Source organism: Strix aluco, chromosome 23, assembly GCF_031877795.1.
Source record: "Strix aluco isolate bStrAlu1 chromosome 23, bStrAlu1.hap1, whole genome shotgun sequence".
Classification (NCBI taxonomy): Eukaryota; Metazoa; Chordata; class Aves; order Strigiformes; family Strigidae; genus Strix; species Strix aluco.
In genome coordinates, this window is record NC_133953.1 from 8,513,515 (window position 1) to 8,533,414 (window position 19,900).

A 19,900-nucleotide genomic window follows, 5' to 3' on the forward strand; every position below is an offset into this window, starting at 1 on the left:
GTACTGATTGGTTAGTAATTACCATAAAATTATAATACGGCTTACCTAACACTTCTAATACTACTAACGCTCAGGGGAAGGGTCTTAACCCGGGCAGGGGGCTTTTTGACCAGTGGGTGTGGTTTTTAGTATTATAATGAAGACAGTTCACTTTCAGGACACTCAAAAGTTGGTTTCATTGTCAAGTTAACTGATCGATTAATCACTTTGTCAGGTTGTCAAACAACTCATTCTCAGCACAATTCTATACATTGTCTTTATGGCCCAGGATGTTCTAGTTATTTTCTAGGGTATGGAGAACAAAGCCTATTCTTTATACATTTCAGTGTCTCACCTGACCAATCTTATGATTATCCCCAGGTGTGCAGTAGCTATAGCTACTAGCATAACCATTAATTATGAAATTTAGTAAATATGAAGTACACTGTATCACCAGCAGAACAGGCACAGTGAAATACTTCACTCCAGGAGACCAATAGCTGCCGAAGTTTTTGCCATGAAAGGCCAGAAGCACTAAAACACTGAAAGTCAGACTGAGGATTTTTCTTGCCTTTTGATGTTTAAGACTCTTTTAAGGAGCTGCTGGACTCTGAGATCTGTAATCTTTTGTTTCCGCTGTCATTTAAATCAACATCCTTAATTCTACATTCCATTTTTTAATTTGTTGTTTCTAAAAGCATTATGTACAAGTAGGAGTAAAATACTAAGCGTGGCTGAGTCCTAAAGCTATTTGTAGCTGTGACCTAATCAAAGCAGAAGACCCAAGCTCCTAGAAGTGGCTTCTTGCTCCTGTTCCTCCCCCCTGCCATCACCCCAGGGCATATTCTCTGCAAACAAACAGCAGCACCTCGGTAAATGAAAGGGCTGCTGTGCCTTGGCTGCGCTCCACTCCTCCCATTCGCGGAGGTGATGTCGGATTACTTAGTTGAGAAAAAAACTGCCAGCACTGACCGTTATCTGCTGAGGCAATTTAAGATAAGCCCAGGATTGTGCCTCCCTTGTTCCTGCCTAGGTTTCTGCAAACCCGCCCTCTCTGTAGTGAGACAAGAACGTTCTCAGTGAAATGGTGAATCACCTGTCTTGGTAGTTCAAGCAGAAACTGAATGCTTACATTCCAGAACATGCTTTTACAGTACCGATTGTACTCTCCTATTGGTAGACTCAGTAGAAAAAAAATCTGACAACTATTCCAAGCTTAATAATAATAATAAAAAAAAAAAACAGAATGGAAGAAATTGCAATTAAATCTTACTAGAGTTCAGTCATCTAATATCCAGCACAGGTTTGCCTTTTAATATGTATTAATATCACCCCCCAAAAAAATATTCCCAAATCGTAGCAGCAGCTATACCAACAAAATTAAAACCAGCAGGTTTTGGTTCTCCATCAGATTCAATAAAATAAGATAGGAGGTGTGAAATTCAGTACCGAGATAGAGAAATCAAATAACAAAGACAATCTCATAGATCCAACAATGTGAGTAGAGGACTTGGGCCTTAGGTGATATTCAGTCAAAACAGCATTCCATGACCCCTTGCTTTTTTTTTTTTTTTTTAAACAGGAGCTTTGTCTCTCCGCAGTCTACAAATATTCCAGCGGCAGCAGTCCTGTCCATGGATCGCACAAGAACACAGAGGTGCCTGGGAGAGCTGAGATGAAGTTAAGGTAAAACTCTAGAGCCCCACTAATGGGAGGCTGCAAATGTACCAAAGACTTTCAGGATAAAGCTGCCAGACTGACGCAGGTGTGCAGAGGGCCAGCCACAGGTTACTGGTCACTATTTATTATCAGCTTCACTTTTTAAATTGTCACTACTTTTTTCCCCATAGTTTGAAACGGGTGCCAGCCAGGTAACGTTGCACTTGATGTGTCTTTCGCATTCCCTCTTGCACTGAGGTGTTGGTCCTGTAGTTCTCTTCGGAGAGGAATCGCTCTCGCCTCCCTCGGTGGCCCCATTTACGCAGCAGGAGGTTTAGAGGACAACACTTGCCTCAGTGATGTGGAAGGACAGGACGCTGATTCTGACCGATGGAGCGCAGCCGCCCCACGGAACACTCCCGGGGAGGAGCTGGCTCCGTAGCCCCTGTGGGAAGTGGCTGTTTCCTCCCAAGTTGGGGCCGACTGAGGAACCGACTTGCTTTTCAGATCTGCTTTTGCAAGGCAGAACACAAGATTTTAAGCAAAATGCAGCTGGTGGGTCTGAGCACCTCTGGTCACCAAACTCCTATGGAACTGGGCAAAAGGTGAGGCTGTTTAGGATAACGCGCATCTCAAACTGAACTGCGCTCCCTGTTCCAACAGGATTTGAGGGACTGGGAGCAAGTCCCAGGACCCTTCTAACAGCATCAGGCTAATGCTTCATGTCTCGTTCAGAAGACTCTGGTTTTCACGGTTACTGTGTTTAAAGGTACTGAATGCATCTGCACTTTATTCCCCCTGTCGCCACGTATACTCTGCAAAATATCTGCAACCTATGTAACTTTTTCACTTCTTTAATTGGAAGATGGCATTTACAAGTTGTTAGATAATTAAGGCTGTTGTTGGAATTCTTAAAGTAAATAATCAGGACTGTATGGATATACCATGTTTTCCTATAATTTTAATATTACTTATGAAAAGCTGAGTATATACAAATAGATCACAAATAATCTTTCTCAATACTACTGTTCTCCAGAACCACGTTTACGCTGTGGGTGGCACTGACAGCATCTCTTTCCAGCGTGGAGAAATGCGATCCCCATTTGGATAAGTGGGTAGAAGTGAAAGACATGGGTCAGCGAAGAGCTGGCAGTGGTGTCAGCGAGATCCACGGTGCCTGTGCGTTGTCGGTGAGGAGGACTGTGGCACTTTGCAGTGCTGCTTCTGCCAAGTGCTGGCATTTGGAAGAGGCCGTTGTTGCTAGAGGAACTGGGGAACAGATAGACCTGACCTGTACTTTGTGTTCTCGGGCAGGAGAAGCAAGCAAGCACAACCAGGGCACGCTTAAACAAAGGTATGTGAGTGAGGAAATAAAAAGCAGCTCCTAACCCACATTTCAGGAGGGCTGTACTGTTCAGGACAATGTGTCTATATAGAAAATCCTCTCGATTTCCTTTCAGGAAAATAATTCTCAAGTTCACACACTTTTAAAGCACTCTAGTTCTATTTTGAGTGCAGACCACAGCAGTTTTTTCTCACAGCCTGATTCCACAGCCTGTTGCCCTAGGTCTGTCTTGTTCTGCTCTACTTTGCATTTACCTGCTTTCCCGAGGGAGGAAGATGACAGGTAGACATGCTGCAGTGAGACCTGCAAACCTCTGCCTTGCGTATTATCATAAGTGATTAAAAAAGTTTGAGTAAAATACTCCTCTGACAGCTGCCTGTCACGGGTGAAAGTATTGACACGGTAATGATTTAGTAAGAAATCTAGGTTTATTAATAACTAACAGCAATTTATTATGACAAAATAATTCAGAAATACTGAAGGAAAGAAAAGCGACTTATTCACAGATTCTAAAATGACAGGATTCACACTAACTCACTTGACGGGAACCTTAATTTATACCTATATACATGCACACACACAAAACGGACAAACACACAGAAACAAAGGTGTTTGGATTCAGTGGAATGAACACAAAACGGACAAACACACACACAAACAAGGGTACGTACCCATACACACACACACACCAACAAACAAAGAAAGAACGGGTGAAAGGGAAGCTAGCTCAAAGAAAATTTCCCTCTCGAGTTTAGAGCAAATACTCCCAATGCCTTGGCATTCCTCAGCGGGCGATAATTGAGACTCGAGCGGGTGGACTTGGCCCTGGCCTTCCGTCTGGAGCAGACGACACCTTAAGGGTTTGGTACCTGAGAGGCGTCCCAGCTCAGGGGAGGTGCTGGTCACAGGCCCGCTGCGATCCAGGAGAGCTCAAAGGGTCTCCCTGGTGGTCGCAGTTTATAGGGTCCAAGATAATTGACTTTTGTCAAATACCTTCTGGTGCCTTCCAGCAGTTACACAAGAATTTGATTAATGTGCGACTCTGTTATTGTTCCCATTTGACCACATCCCAGGCACAGGTGTGCCAGGCCATTAGGAGATGATGGGCTGTTATAGCTGTTTCTGAGCAATTGGGAGGGGGCAGGAGCCAGGCTCATTAACGTTATCAGTCCTTATCTCCACAGATTGGTGTATAGCTCAGGGGATGTGGGTGGAATCGCACGTAGCACCAAGTAGCCCAACAAAGGGGGGGGGGGGGGGGGCACGGGTAAGAATTGCACCACCAAACCCTGAAAAAGAGTTGGTGTCATCTCCAGCGAAACAAATGCAATTCTGCGGAACAATGAGAACACTTCCCCTTCCCAGGCACAGAGGAGATGCTAGCAGGGAATTGTCTCCCTGCCTTTCCCCAGTGATTTGCATCCTCTCCAGGGAACAGCGAATCTGGGGCTCTGTGCTTGCTTTGGCCCTGAACAAGATGTGTCGTCCCTGTGATAGACAGTAAACTGTTTGTTCATCAAATTCCATTGAAGATACTGGGAGCTCGTGACATGTTATTCCATAAACTATGTTGGCCTAAGCTTAATCTTAACTATTACACTGTGTAACGACTAACTGACTGTAAGTGCTTATCTAAGTTGAAATGCTGAAGCAAGGACTCCTACTAGGCAAAAGACTGAAAAGAGGGAGAAAGGGAAGAAGGACAAAGGGGAGAAAGACAAAGGGAAAAAAAAAAAAAAAAAAAAAAAAAAAAAAAAAAAAAAAAAAGGGGGTAGTGTCTATATTCTGTAAAATATAAACAAAGACTTTGTGAGCCACTCTCAGGAAAGTAGGAAATACGAGAAGCTGGTGACGTGAGGAAGACCCGGATGGAGCGACCCCCTAGCTACAAAGTGCGCAGACGCAGGATACACCTCTCAGAGAGACCCGATAACGGAAGGCGGAGGATATAAAAAAGACGGACCCTCGGGAAGTGGGCGCGCGCCGTTGGTGGAGCAGGGACTCCCCGGCCGCCCAGCGCTGTTTTGCTTATTGCCGCTTGCTAAAATAAATAATTGAAATTTAATTTGTCCTAACTTGCATCATTTTGGCAAGATAGTCTATAACAAAATTGGTGCCGTGACTCGGATAGAGGCAATCTGGTGGGAAGCCCCATACGGGGAGGCGCGCCCCGCTGAGTTCAGCGGCCCCGGCTGAGTGCTATCACATCACGCCCTCTACCGACGAACTCCAAAACTCGGCAACAAGCAAAAAAAAAAATACCGGTAACCCCGTAATCTTTGTGCACGAAGCCCCGGACGAAGACGCAGGGTTGCGTGAGTATAGGCCGGTTACCGTTCGGTTGGGGTTGGGTTTCCCGGAGCGTGGTGTGTGAGACGCCCAGCAGGGCGAAGCGAGTGCGGACCCCTCGGTAGTGCAGTTCCCATATCCCGCGAGGGACTGGGTCACGAAAAGGGGGAAGCGAATTGTGTGAGTGTGTGAAGGCGCTCCGGAAGATGGGACAGAAGAAAAGCAAGCCTTCTGATCCCATGGGTGATTTGGGACCCGAGGTGAGGTACCCCCAAATACCACCAGATAGCCCTTTAGGCTTGATGTTAAACCATTGGGAAGATTACCCCTCTAGGCGGGGTAAGGACAAAGCAAAAATGATTTATTATTGTATGGAAGTTTGGGGAGGGAAACAAATCAGAGGCGATCATCTCTATTGACCTGTTTTTGGGTCCTTTGAAGAATGGGTCTGCCAAGCCCTAAACATTTATGTCAACTCAAGGGAACCCTTTAATTTAGAGGAGAGTGAATATGCACAGATATGAATAGCATCAGATACCCAAATAAAACTATATCCTCTAAAAGAAAAAGTTAAGAAAAAGAAGGTACGTGATGAGGACGAACCTCCCACCTCTCCTCCTCCTTACATACCTCCACCCCCACCTCCGGCGCCTTCACCTCCTCTGACTGCGCCGGAGGACCCAGAGAATTCAGACTCCCCACCTGAATCCCCGAAAGAACCGAGACGAATAACCCGTAGTCAAACTAGAATGGGGTGGGGTGATAGTGGCTTGTACCCCCTAAGGGAGGTTGCGATGGGGGGACCCCAGCCTGGCATGGGATATGTGACTGTCCCTCTTAATTCAGGGGACGTCAGAGAATTTAAAAAAGAGATGGGGAATCTATTGGAGGATCCCTTAGGTGTGGCGGAGCGGGTGGATCAGTTTTTAGGACCAAACATCTATACCTGGGATGAAATACAAGCCATAATGGCTATACTATTCACTGTTGAAGAAAGGGATATGATCAGGAGAGCAGGAATGAGAATTTGGGATCAACAGCATCAGCAAGGTCCGGCAGCTATTAGGGCTATTTGGATATTGTAAACAGTGGATCGAAGGGTATAGTGGAAAAGTAAAGTTTTTATACACCAAAATAACTAAAAATGGATTATTAAAATGGACTCAGGAAGATGATCAACGGTTAAAAGAACTAAAAACTGAATTAGTAAATGCTCCTGTTCTGAGCTTGCCCGACCTGAAAAGACCATTTTTCTTATTTGTCAACACAGAGGAAGGAACTGCATTTGGAGTATTAGCCCAGGAATGGGCAGGAAAAAAGAAACCAGTAGCATATATCTCAAAATTATTGGACCCCGTAAGTCGGGGATGGCCTACGTGCCTACAAGTTGTGGTGGCAGCTGCTTTGTTAGTTGAGGAAGCGCATAAAATAACTTTTGGTAGTGAATTAAGGGTACTATCACCCCATAATATTAGAGGTGTGTTACAACAAAAAGCAGAAAAATGGATAACCGATGCTAGACTAGTAAAATATGAGGCAATCCTCATTACGTCCCCCCACCTGACCCTTGAAACAACATCGTTACAAAATCCAGCCCAATTTTTGTATGGAGAACCTAGTCAAGATCTTTTTCATGATTGCCTCCGTAACATCGAGGAGCAGACTAAGATAAGACCAGATTTGGAAGAGGAGGAATTAGGGAAAGGAGAAAAATTATTTGTAGATGGATCCTCTCGAGTGGTAGAAGGGAAAAGAAAATCAGGGTATGCCATAATTGATGGAAAAACTTTTAAGGTGATAGAATCAGGACCCTTGAGTCCCAGCTGGTCAACACAGGCATGTGAATTATATGCAGTATTAAAGGCTTTACAATTACTAAATGGAAAAGTGGGAACTATATACACTGATTCTAGATATGCCTTCGGAATAGTACATACCTTTGGGAAAATATGGGAAGAAAGAGGTTTAATCAATTCTCGGGGGAAGAGCCTAGTACATCAGGAGTTAATATCACAAATTTTGCAAGCTATACGAGGGCCCAGCGAAATTGCAATAGTGCACGTAAAAGGACACCAGAGGGGGCTAAATCCTTTAGTACGGGGGAATAACCTTACTGATCAAGAGGCAAAGAGAGCAGCGCTATCAGCACTGGACTTGGATGATCCGATAGAGGACAGAAAGCAGTGTGTTAATTGTGGAGATAATTACCTCCCCTGTTATGGTTGCTGGAAAGAATACGGAGTAGACGGTATAGAATGTGTATGTGAAAGACCAGGGTTTAAGTGGTGCTTTTTCCATGGAAAATCCTATGAACTTTTAAGTTTTACTGTTCAAGAACAAGCAAAATTAAATCAAATGGGGATTAAACAGAAAGCTAATGGAAAATGGGAACTCCCGGATGGCCGAGAAGTTCTCCCAAAACCCATAGCTACCAAGATAATACAGCAATTCCATAAAAACACTCATTGAGGAACTCAGGCATTAGTGGATCAATTTGCAACTAAATACATGTGCATTGGGATATATGATATAACCAAACGAGTGATAGGAGAATGTCTCGTTTGTCAAAAAGTAAATAAACATCAAATAAGAAAACGAGTATATGGGGGGCGAGAATTGACTCATAGACCTTTTACAAGAATACAAATAGACTTTACTGAATTACCAAAGGTGGGGAGGTATAAATACCTATTAGTAATTATAGATCATTTAACTCAATTCGTAGAAGCCTTTCCCACAGCCCGAACCACAGCTCACACAGTAACAAGGATATTACTTGAAGAAATCATACCTCGGTATGGAACAATAGAAGCAATAGACTCAGATAGGGGTCCACACTTTGTATCCAGAGTAGCCAAAGAGACTTTGGCTGCCCTGGGTACACAGTGGCAATACCATACTCCGTGGCACCCGCAGAACTCAGGGAAAGTTGAACGTATGAACGGAGAAATAAAAAAACAACTTACCAAACTAATGTTAGAAACTAAAATGTCATGGGTAAAGTGTCTCCCTTTAACCTTGTTAAATATCAGAACTCAACCCCGAACTGATGTAGGCATTTCTCCCTTTGAAATGCTATATGGGATGCCCTATGATTTAGAAATACCACCGGATCACCCCCAACTTGAAGAATTAAAGATAAAGTCCTACCTGATACAGCTAATAGCAAGGAGAAAACAACTACAGGCTCGGGGGATGGTAGTACAAAGGCCTCCATTGGATGTGGCCATGCATCAAATCCAACCAGGAGATAAAGTACTAATCAAATCATGGAAAGAATCTTCTTTGACCCCCCCCGTTGGGAAGGACCCTATGTTACTCTTATCACTACAGAAACTGCTGTTCGGACTGCTGAGAAGGGGTGGACACACGCAAACCGAGTAAAGGGACCTATACAGGATCCGGCCTGGAAAGTGACCAGCCCTCCTGGAGATCTACGAGTCACCCTTCGGAAAACCTGAAAGAACTCTCTACACATTGTGAAATAAGAACCTACGAAGGACTCGATGAGTGAGACCCTAATATTTTTGTCCAATTGAAACTTATATTTGTTTTCCTTTTATATGCATAAAGTATAAAGTGTAATGTATGTAAAGAAGGCTGGGGGATTCATAATACACATGGAATAAATCTTCGGTCTAGTTGTAATCAGTGTTATTAACGAGAATAGCGATTAACTAATCAGGCCCTAAAACTGGAGATTCTAAAACTTGGTAGAAAATATTTACTAAAGAGAGTACACTCACTCTAATTGACCTACTCAATAACACTCTCAGATCCTAAGGGTGATCTGTAGAAAGCACATCCTCTGGGTCCCCTGTCGTGAACCCGAGGTCAAAGATAAAAACTGGGAGACCTATGTGTCCCGGAGTAGAGGCAAACGTACCCCTGAAGAATACGGCTGCTGCCGAGAAGATGGAACACCCTGCTGCTCTAAGCAACAGAGTAGGCAGAGGAGGCAGAGACGTATCAAAGTGGGGAAAACTTTACTGCCCTACTCTGAAGAAAAAAGGACCTCTGAGGGAGAAGGGCCAGACGAGAGTGTCAGACACCCCGATACAAAAGAGACTAAGAAAAAATATGCAAATCTATAGAATCCCGTCAGCCTTCTATTGGAACTATTGGATAGTCTGGCTAGGTGTATTAGCTACAATGAATACACTACCAGAATGGGCTAGAACGACTAACCAATCCCACCAACCTTTTGAACATACCCTAACTAATCAAATTATATGACCTTGGACAGATGCTTATTATGGACATACAGGAAGTATGGATGCAGATTTGTATGGGACAGAGTTAACAACTGCCATACTAAGCAATAACCTAACACTCCAAACATATAAATGGGAGAATTCATCCCATACCTGAACAGCTAAAAAAGGAGATGAGATACAGATAGGCTGCAGAGTATTCAATGTAAATGTGATAATAAGTCGGCACCCTTTAATTCAAACCGTCCGTCAGCCCCCTTTTACTCAAATCGTTATCAGAGACAAAACGGAATCTAAAATAGCTCAAACCCGTTGTGAGTCAGAAACCTGTTGGTATGCATTTACTACAACCCAACCGGTGTCCATAGTTTGTTTGGAAGGAACCAGGTCAGGAGATCAAGCTATATCTTTCCGATTTCCATTGAATATACAGGAGAAAACTACAACAATCACAACCCACGCTCCCAAAGAGACTACTCAGACTACTCATACTGTTCCAACACAACCAACAGTCGTGCTTAACCCAAGAATTTTTAAAATTGGACCATATGCAATTAGAAATACAGGTAAACAACAAATGCTGTTTAACCCGGCGTGGTCTCTCAAGCAAGTTGAATTATTAATGCAAAATAATGTTTCAAATATTCAGCCAGCATGTTCACCTTTCCTAAAGACTTCTTACGAGGGATGGACAACCTGGCTACAAAAACAAACTCCTCACACAAAAAGAACGCAGAGAGACTTAACCGGTGCTTTGGGAACAGGATTGGGAGTTTTAAATAGTATTAATTCGGAGGTGATAATGAACAAATTGACTACCTCAATTAGTAATTTAACTAATATACAAAGGCCTTTACGATCTTCCTTATTGGCTTTGGGGGCTAACCAGTGACTGTTGTCGAATATATTACCAAAAGAGGAAAAGGTAAATATAAAGGATCATGAATTGATTACAGACGCACTCAGTGTGCTCCAAAATAACCTCTCTTTAGCTCTCAGCTGCATCCAGGCTCAAATATGGATGCAGTCGATAGCTACCTCAATTATAAGAGAAGGTGAAGAAGGTATTCTTCCTACTGAAATTCGAAGAATAATTTGGGACAGTACTACTAATTTTGAAAAGAAACTCCAATCCTGGTGGAACCTGGTAAACTTTACCTATGACCCCATCACAAACACAACTACTACCTTTATACTCACTATTTACAATACCACCATATACCAAATTTATCCTATCATTGCATTAGGGCTGAATCACAACGGAACCATACTCTATCCTTCTGAGCATAGAGTATGGGCCCGAAAGATAAACGAAAAATGGCAAACTGTCAATCTAGAGTCCTGCATTGTACGGGAACAACAAGGATTCATTTGTGAAGGCAATGCAATTGAGACACAAGATATTTGTTTAGATACCGAACAAAATATTTGTCACTTTGAGGTCCATCCCAATGAAAATCCTAAAACAGTACTTATATATATTGGCGAAGGTTGTGTATATTTGAAGACGGTTTGTGAATTCTTAACTGTAGACAAGATCATAATAGAGACAAAAAATTATTCAAATCTCTGTGTTTGCAACTTCACAAAAGTAATCGGATGTGACTTTTCCTATTTAACCCCGGTCACGTCTTACCAACTCCTGCAATCCAATTATACATTAATACATAATCTACAACCTACACCCATTGGAATGAACCTCACTTTGGTTAAGCAGTTACTTCAACACAAAGACTTAGTTAGAATTTTAGAGAAAGTTAGAGAAAACGGACAGAAAACTCTAATAACTGTTCATCACAATGTGGAAGAAATACACCGAGTCTTGGAAAGAGCAAAAAAGAATGCAGAACATAACTGGTGGAACACCCTTTTTGGATGGTCACCTACTGCTACAGGCATCTTGAACAAGTTGTGTCACCCCATTGTGGTTCTCTTGATATTAATCTTAATCAGTTTGACTTTGTCAATAATATTATATGTCATAACTTGGAGAATGATGCAACGGGTAACATATCTGATGTCTGTCGCCCGTCCAATACTCATTAAAGCCAAAAACAATCAATTAGATGATGACTTTAAATTGAAAAAAACTCTCCTGTTAAGTCAACAAGAATTGCAACAATTTGATGAACAAAATGATAAAAAGAAAAAGGGGGGATTGTGATAGACAGTAAACTGTTTGTTCATCAAATTCCATTGAAGATACTGGGAGCTCGTGACATGTTATTCCATAAACTATGTTGGCCTAAGCTTAATCTTAACTATTACACTGTGTAACGACTAACTGACTGTAAGTGCTTATCTAAGTTGAAATGCTGAAGCAAGGACTCCTACTAGGCAAAAGACTGAAAAGAGGGAGAAAGGGAAGAAGGACAAAGGGGAGAAAGACAAAGGGAAAAAAAAAAAAAAAAAAAAAAAAAGGGGGTAGTGTCTATATTCTGTAAAATATAAACAAAGACTTTGTGAGCCACTCTCAGGAAAGTAGGAAATACGAGAAGCTGGTGACGTGAGGAAGACCCGGATGGAGCGACCCCCTAGCTACAAAGTGCGCAGACGCAGGATACACCTCTCAGAGAGACCCGATAACGGAAGGCGGAGGATATAAAAAAGACGGACCCTCGGGAAGTGGGCGCGCGCCGTTGGTGGAGCAGGGACTCCCCGGCCGCCCAGCGCTGTTTTGCTTATTGCCGCTTGCTAAAATAAATAATTGAAATTTAATTTGTCCTAACTTGCATCATTTTGGCAAGATAGTCTATAACAGTCCCTTGCGTCGCAAAAGAAATTCTGCGAAGCAATGTGAACACTTCTCCTTCCCGCACACAGAGAAGGTGCTAGCAGGGAATTCTCTGCCTGCCTTTCCCCAGTGCTCTGCAACCTCTCCAGGGCAACAGCAAATCTGGGGCTCTGTGCTTTCTTTCGCCCTGAACAAGTGTTAGTGTCATCTGCAGCGATGCAAAAGAAAACCTGCGAAACTCAATGTGAACTTAATTACATGTTAGAGTGGTCTTATGCTGATAGGAGAATAGGTTGATATCTGTCTAATTGCTGATTTGCTAATTATGAAGTAAGAGCTTTAACGAGAGCATAAGTATGTGCTATTGTAATAATAAAGGGTCTTTCCTTTTGCACTTCATGGAGAGTCGGTGCCTCAGTTGCCACAGCTAGGAGAAGGGAGAAATGCATGTCCGGTACCTGTTGCAATAAATAAACCACAATGAAGAAAATAAAACAGAAACCAGCATCTGGATGAGCAACTAGATCGACGTTGCCCAACTTTGCCCATAACTTCAGATTGTAGAGCTTAGTTTTCTCAGGTGTTCTGGGTGCAGGGGTTGGGTAGGAGGTCTCCTGATGGAGGTGGGAGCTGTGGGAAATTCAGGCCTGTTGGGATCCCACCACGTAGCAGCGGGTGGTGACGACAGGCAGGTGTCCTAAATGGGGTGGATTTACGGAGGAGCTGGATAGGGCCATGATAAGCTGAGAGGCTGGGAACCCCGTTTCTTCATCCGGTTCTTACTGCTGGATGCTGTGCGTGTCCCAGGTGGTGTGATGGGGAGATGATGTGCAGCCCCCTCCCAGTTCAAAGCTAAATGTGGCCCTGCAAATCCCAGGTGGATCCCTTCCCCAATGAAGCAGACAGCAGAAGGGAGCTTTCCTCAGGCTGCTTCTGCGTGGACCCTGATGTCCTTGGTGTAGTGCTTTTAAAGCCGGCCTGCTCCTAGGCATGCCCAGGAGCAAGCGTTTCCCACAGCTGAGAAGCTTTGCTGGTTGAGATGGGGATTGCCCAAGTGAGGTGGCAGACAGGGAGAGTGCTACTTCCAAAATTCTCCCTTTGGAGCTGGGCACCTGGCATACTTTCATAAATCCAGCCTCCAGCCACTGCAAGGTGTACATCGCTTCCCCAAGGCGCTTGAAATATATTGCCACCCTTTTCCCTTCAAGCAGAACACACAGTAGTGCCAGGTAGAAGCCTGAAATGCTAAAGCAAGACATCATCACTTCTTTGCAGCTTCTTTTTCTTACGTTTGTCAGTGCATGTGAGCAGTGTGGTTTTCTTTCCTAGATGGCGTACAAAAACAATCTTGCAGGAACAACCCCATATTAGATAGAAAAGAAGCAGCATTCGTGATTCCTGGAAATATACTGCTTATGCTGGTAAAGATTGGAACTGGAGATGTAGCTGTGAGTTAAAAGTTTTAAGAGGAATTAAGATAAACCTCTTAAAAAATACAGGTCCTTTCAATAGTGGGCACTACAACTGAATTCTCTCTACTTTTCCAGCTGCTTCTAGTGGCTTTGCTGGAACTTTTTACACACTCCGGTGCTCTCTCTGCCCCTGGGGTCTCTAAATAAAGCCATCTGCAGAGGCAGCGTGCCACTTACTCCTCTGGTTGCTGCACCAGAGTGGTGAAGATACATGTTTGTATTTTAGTCTCTTTGCCATATGACAGGATGCTTTTGATGGCGAGGAAGCTCAGCAAATTAAGTGCTTTACGTTTTTAGGACAAGCTGTCTGTGTCAGCACTCGTTTACTTACAGCTCTGTTTCACTGCGTGAAGAAGATGAGTAAGTTAAGTTCTCTGTTTTCTATACCTTGGTGGTTATGAAACAATAGTGAAGCTGCAAATCAGGAAGACTTACACAAAAAAGACTAAATTTTAATAAGCTCATATGCATCTTGAGTTCTGCTGCTCAGCTGTCAATGTTCCTGTCACAGATATTACTTAACATTTTCCTTTTTTCCATATTGTAATCTTACCATTTAGATAGCAAATGGACAACAAAATGCACACAAGAAGGTCTGAGCTTTATTCTTATGGAAGGAAAAAGCTTAAATGCTCAATTGCAAGCAAAATTTGAATACCGAGGCCAGCAGACCATACAGCAAGGGATCCAACCATCTGTGATGGCGAACAGGACCAGACTGGGATGCCAGACACCAGGCGTGCATGTGTGGTTATTGTGTGGCTCTGGGTAGGGAATGTACCCAGAAGAATATGCTGCAGTTTATATTTTATGGACAGATGCCATGTTGTTTTGCTTAGAGATGTTTACCAAATGGGAGAAAATATTTTTTAAAGTCTCCTAGTAACATTGCTGTCGAGCTCTGCTACACACAGAGCTGGCTTGAGCATAACTAACACACTTGGAAACGATATAGCAGTGACCCCTTTAATTTTTAAAATATTCTTGGTGATCCTGAGTAGCCACATGCCTAATTTTAAGCATAAGTAGTCTCCTGTGCTGGGTGTTAAGCTTGTGTGTAGCTGTTATCAGAATCGAGGCCAGTCAGGTTAAGTCATATTTGCAGGCACGGTACCTGCTCTCAGCTGCATTTCACGCTCTCAGAAAGCTCAGCCTTTGGGGTGGTTCCATTTTCAGGCTCTGCTAACTCTTATCGGCAGCCCTTCCCAGCACTACGCCTCAAGCCAGGCAGGTCAGGGAGAGGCTATTATTAAGCCTTGCTTCCTAAAACTGCTTTTGATAGCGATATCTGATTATGATGTGGTCTACTTAAACTGAGACAAGCCTTGACTAGGGCTCCTGTTCCCTGTGCCACAGCCAGGACATGGCTTTGCAAAGCTGCCAGCGTCTTGCAAGGGCAGGAGTGTTTTGGGAACCCGAACACCAGAGGTATGAAATCTGTGCAATGTGTTTACCTGTTCAGGTCTTACTTGGAAAAGTAGATTTGGGAGGAGTGTGATACCAAGACAGCATTTGGTATCTTAGTCTCTTAGACGGGAGAGTTTTGTTTATCAGGAAAAGTCTGTTGCAGCTTCAGACACTGTGTCCCATGGCCATTTTGTTTCCCTGAGGAGAGGGTCACTGACATCTGCAACTGTAGATATGACAGAAATGCTCTGTGAAACAAAGCAGCTTTGCTGCTCTCCCTCCCTTCCCTGGCAAACTTGCACGTGGCTCTGATTTGGTTACAGCTGTGGTGACTTGGGTCTGATCATCAGGGTGTTGTACTGGTGTGGAGTTGGTTAGAGATGATGAAACCTGACCCCTGGGATCACCCCTTTCAAGAGCTGGGCTGTGCAATTCAGCGCTTTGAAATCAGTCTGAGGGATATCTGGGCTGGGCTGAACCAGAGGCAAAGAGAAATGGAGGCTGATCCCTGGGACTTGGTGAGGCTGGGGAAGTGTTGGGTTAAATCCGAACACGGCTGATCCTCAGAGCGGTTGCCCAGAGTTGCCGGATGGTCAGGGTGGTTGTTGGATGTCTCCTCCTCTTTAAGGCTGTGAAGACATGGGCCGACAAGGCCTCTTCCCAGTCCTGGGCACTCAGGGGTGCAAGACGTGCCCATCACCATCAGCTCTGTGAAGGATTTCAGAGAGATTGTGCACCTGAAGGTTTATCTGCCCCATTGGGGATGATGGGAGCTGCAGCAGCATCTCCCCTCATGGGAATGATGGCAAAAATGGGGTTCCTGGTGCATCTGCAGCCTCTGGCTGGGAGGGTCTGTGCATGGGATGGCGCCCAGACATTCTCAGGTGAGAGATGCTCCCCCCTGACCAGCTGTTCAGAGCATGTTGGAAGCTTATTTCCAGCCCCTCAGATAAAGTCATCACACACAGTTGTGGCTGCAGCGTGAGACCTGGAGATGGCTTGGGACATTTGCCTTTTGAGTGACAGACTGAAAAAAATCCTCACTTTAGGGTGGGTTTTTCCAGACAAGAAGATTTTCTTAGTACACCTACCCAGCGCTGGCCTCAGCAAAACAAGAGCAGTTTGCCTTGTGTATGCCAGAGCTTGGGAAATAAAAGCTGTGATCCATAGAAAGTCAGTAATCGAATAGATGGCCTAACGCCCGAGAAGCACTTGAGAGCCACGTGTGATTATTGGATTATTTAAAGGCTGTTGGAAGGGCCTGACTGTGCCTCTGGGCCCCATGAAAACCTGCGTATGTGTGTGCACATACACATGCATATGCCCTGTTAGCCGAGGCCTACAGCAGCTCAGAAACCAACAGGGAAGCAGTTTTCCTCCCAGCGCGTAGCGTTTTCGTGTGGTTTAAAGCAAGAGAAACCTACAGTCACAGCCGGGTGCTCCTGATCACGGGGTTCCCGAAGGAGCTGCCTGAGCAGCCTCATTCACGCGTTGGTGGCTGGGAGAAAGCAAACAGGTTGTCACAACAAATGTCCCAGCCGAGTCCCAACGTGGCTTCTCTAGCGTGAGGGCTTTGCGTCCAAATGTTTCTTCTGCTCTTGTTGAAGTGCCAGTTCTGAAGAAATGATGAAAATCTGGAACAAATCCAGCGCTTGTCCTCAGGGATGTTTGAAAATTCACACAACTTCTAAAGTTCACAGGGGATGGACAAAGGAAGGATGCTTGTGATTCACTGTTATTTTGAGAACAGTCTTTGAGTTCTAATTTCCATCATGTTTTGACTCTTCCTTTTTCCTTCCCAGGGAGTGAAGACAATTTTAGCTCTTCAAGGAGCAAGGGCAGTATTTCAGTGCCTGGAGTCCACACGGCTGCTTCTGGAAGCACAAGGTCTTCTTTTTCTTGCAACTAAGCAAAGCAATTTTTCCTGGATAGTGCAAGTGCTGCCAGTTCCCTTGGGCAGGAGCTTGAATAGCTCTCTCTCAGTAATGCTGTCAGTATCTTTCCTAGAGTAACGGCATTGAGTCCTGTTACTAGAGTCTGAGTTGAGAAGCTTTTAGAAATTGCTTTTCTTGCAGTGCAGCCACTACCCTTGGTTAGAGCCAGAGGTATGTGAAAATTTTGCTAGGACCTCTGGGCTAGAAGTGTGGATTAAATGGTCCTGTACGTAAGATCGCAGTAACAGTATTTTGCATCCTGTACAAATTGCCAAATAAGTAGTGACGTTGAGTAGACGAAGCTGGCACTGTAAAGCTGAGCTTTACTGTCTTCAGGCTAAACGGGGTTTTCTTGATGTTTGATACTGCGCTGTAGCCATTAAGACTTGCTCTTTCTGCATCTTACTGCAACAAAATAGTTATGGAGTAGTGAAAAATGTTCCCGTACCAGTAGAGTCCAGCACATGCCCCCTTAAATCCCTCAATAGCTGTGCTGGTACATGTGATAGAAGTGTGTGGAAATAGAGGTTCCCTTCCTGTGTGTTTTTGCACTAACAAAGCAGCGGCTGTTGTGTCTTGTCAGTAGAAACTTTTACGTGTTGGCGAGCTCTTCAATTTGCAGTAGTAGTGTGTCAGCAGCTGAAAGAAGCTTTGACATAAGCATATGGAGAGTCAAAAACCAAAATAAATTTGGACGAAAAAAATGGGGAGAGTGACTGTTTAGAATTAGCTTTATTTTTTTGTGTGTGTTGTGTTTCCTTTTAAGGTCCAAGTCTCCCTTCATCTAGAAGTTCATATACCTACTGCGAGGGAAGATCACGTTCTTCCTGCACCTGCTCCTGACTCGGGGATTTGCTCTAATTAGTGCTTTGACAGTGCTGTTGAATTCTAACTCAATTGACATTAATGACTTTATTTTTAGTAATACAAGACTCTTTGGGGTTTTTTACATTTAATAAAAATATTGACATGATTTCAAACTACAAACAACATACGCTAGAAAGAAACCTGGCTTGGTGTGTCTTTAATTAGGTGTGTTGCATATTACAAGCCATGTCAGGTCACTGGAAATGAACTTGGTTGGTCAATACAGCAGACAGCTCACTTCTGTGTTTTCTGTCTCGTATTGTAGGCATCAGAAAGCTCAAGAAATTAAAGAAAAACTCATGAAAGGTAAAAAGAGGCAATGGTTATTAAAGACATACACCTAAGAAAATATGCCACAGGTTAGTTGCAGGAGAGTTTGGCAAGGAAATAGCAGCAGGTTGCTGACAAACTCGGGATGCAGCGAGTAGATTCCCTCTCCATGTTTTAAAGTTTCTCAGTCCTTGAAATGAGATCTGAGAGGACTCTGTGGGTTTCTCCTCCTCCAGCTCCATCCATCCTCCTCCAGCACTAGAGATACCACATCTATCTTATTTAAAATCACCAGTCTATTAGGGTTACGGGATGCCAGAGTGTAGGTGGGATAGCATTAAAGTGTGTTATTTTTAGGGACAAAATCTGGGCTTTTTGGTCCTGGATTCCTGGGTTGTTTGGGGGTCTCTTGCCTTAGATTATGTTCCTGGGCATGGCCGTGCCTCCAACGTCAACAAAACATTTTGGGTAGCTGCCATAGAGGATGATGGGCCTGTGGTATGACACTTGTGCCCTGGGACAGGAGGTTTGTGACCCACCCGAGCAGAGAAATGGGCTGTGGTGTCACCAAAGGCGCTGGGGGAGTCTAAGAGGTTTGGTGGGACTGTTGGGGTGACACTGCTGTGCTTGCCTGTGACCTCAGCTCACCGGGTATTGTGTCTTCCTTAACCGCAGCACCTTGCTGCTGAGGATTGTCCATCCACAGCCTGTTTGGAGCAGGAAATCCAGACTGTTAGTCATTTTTCTTCACCCCAGAGTCTCTCCAAGTCTGGCCTGAGCCCTGGGTCCAGTATGGGGGACCAGATGGAAGGACTGGACATCATCGTGTGCGGAGAGGTGGCGGCAGTAGGAGCCGAGGTACCTAAGGCTGCCTTCTGGAAGGCCGTGGCTCAGCTGGCAGGAGTCAGGCACGAAGTGTCTCTCTCGGCTCCAAGGTGACTCCTGCCAGCAGCTGCCTGCCTTGTTCAGCACCCTTAGCTTGGGTGTAGTTCCTTTTGTTTGCTTTTTTTGTAGTTCCTTTTGTTTGCAAGGAGCGGCTCCTTGTCCCCCACCCTGGACGTGCCCCGCCACGCATCACAAAGGGCCACCTGTGATGTCACAGCCACCAGTGCCTCCTAGTGCAGCGTTGTGCTGGCACGGACAGTGCTGGGGAGAGACGGGCTCTGACCGCAGCAGCACTGCCCTGGCACAGGGACATCGCTTCCCAGCCTCGGCAGGCTTTGCGGGGCCTTGCTCTTCCCCTTGCCGAGCACTTGCGCAGCACAAGTGTCTGCCTGGCCGCAGCACGATGGGCCAGCTGACCTCCTGCTTCTCCCGGTGCGTACCCGCTCCATCTCTGTGGCACCAGGCACGGCCGGTTCCCGGCAGAGCCCCGTGTCTTATGTCCACACTGTGTCCTTCACAGGGGCAGCTCTGGTGGCAGCCAGCTCGGTGTCCTCGTGTCCCAGTGGCATCCCGAGCTGCTCCACTGCGACTGCGTGGAGGTGACCTGGCGTGGGAGGACGAGGAGGAGACACCTCCTGCTTTTCCAAGACACCCTTGCTATTGCCAAGCGCAGGTAAGAGGAGAAGATGGCAGTAATCTTTCTTCCAACTCCTGCCTCCAATACCAGCCCTCAGGAGACATCTTGCAAAGCCCTCTCAGGCTTGCCTTGGGTCCAGTGTCCAAGAACATCCCAGGGAGGTTTCCTCGGAAGGGTCAGGCGGACAGAAACCGGGGCTGTAAGAGTC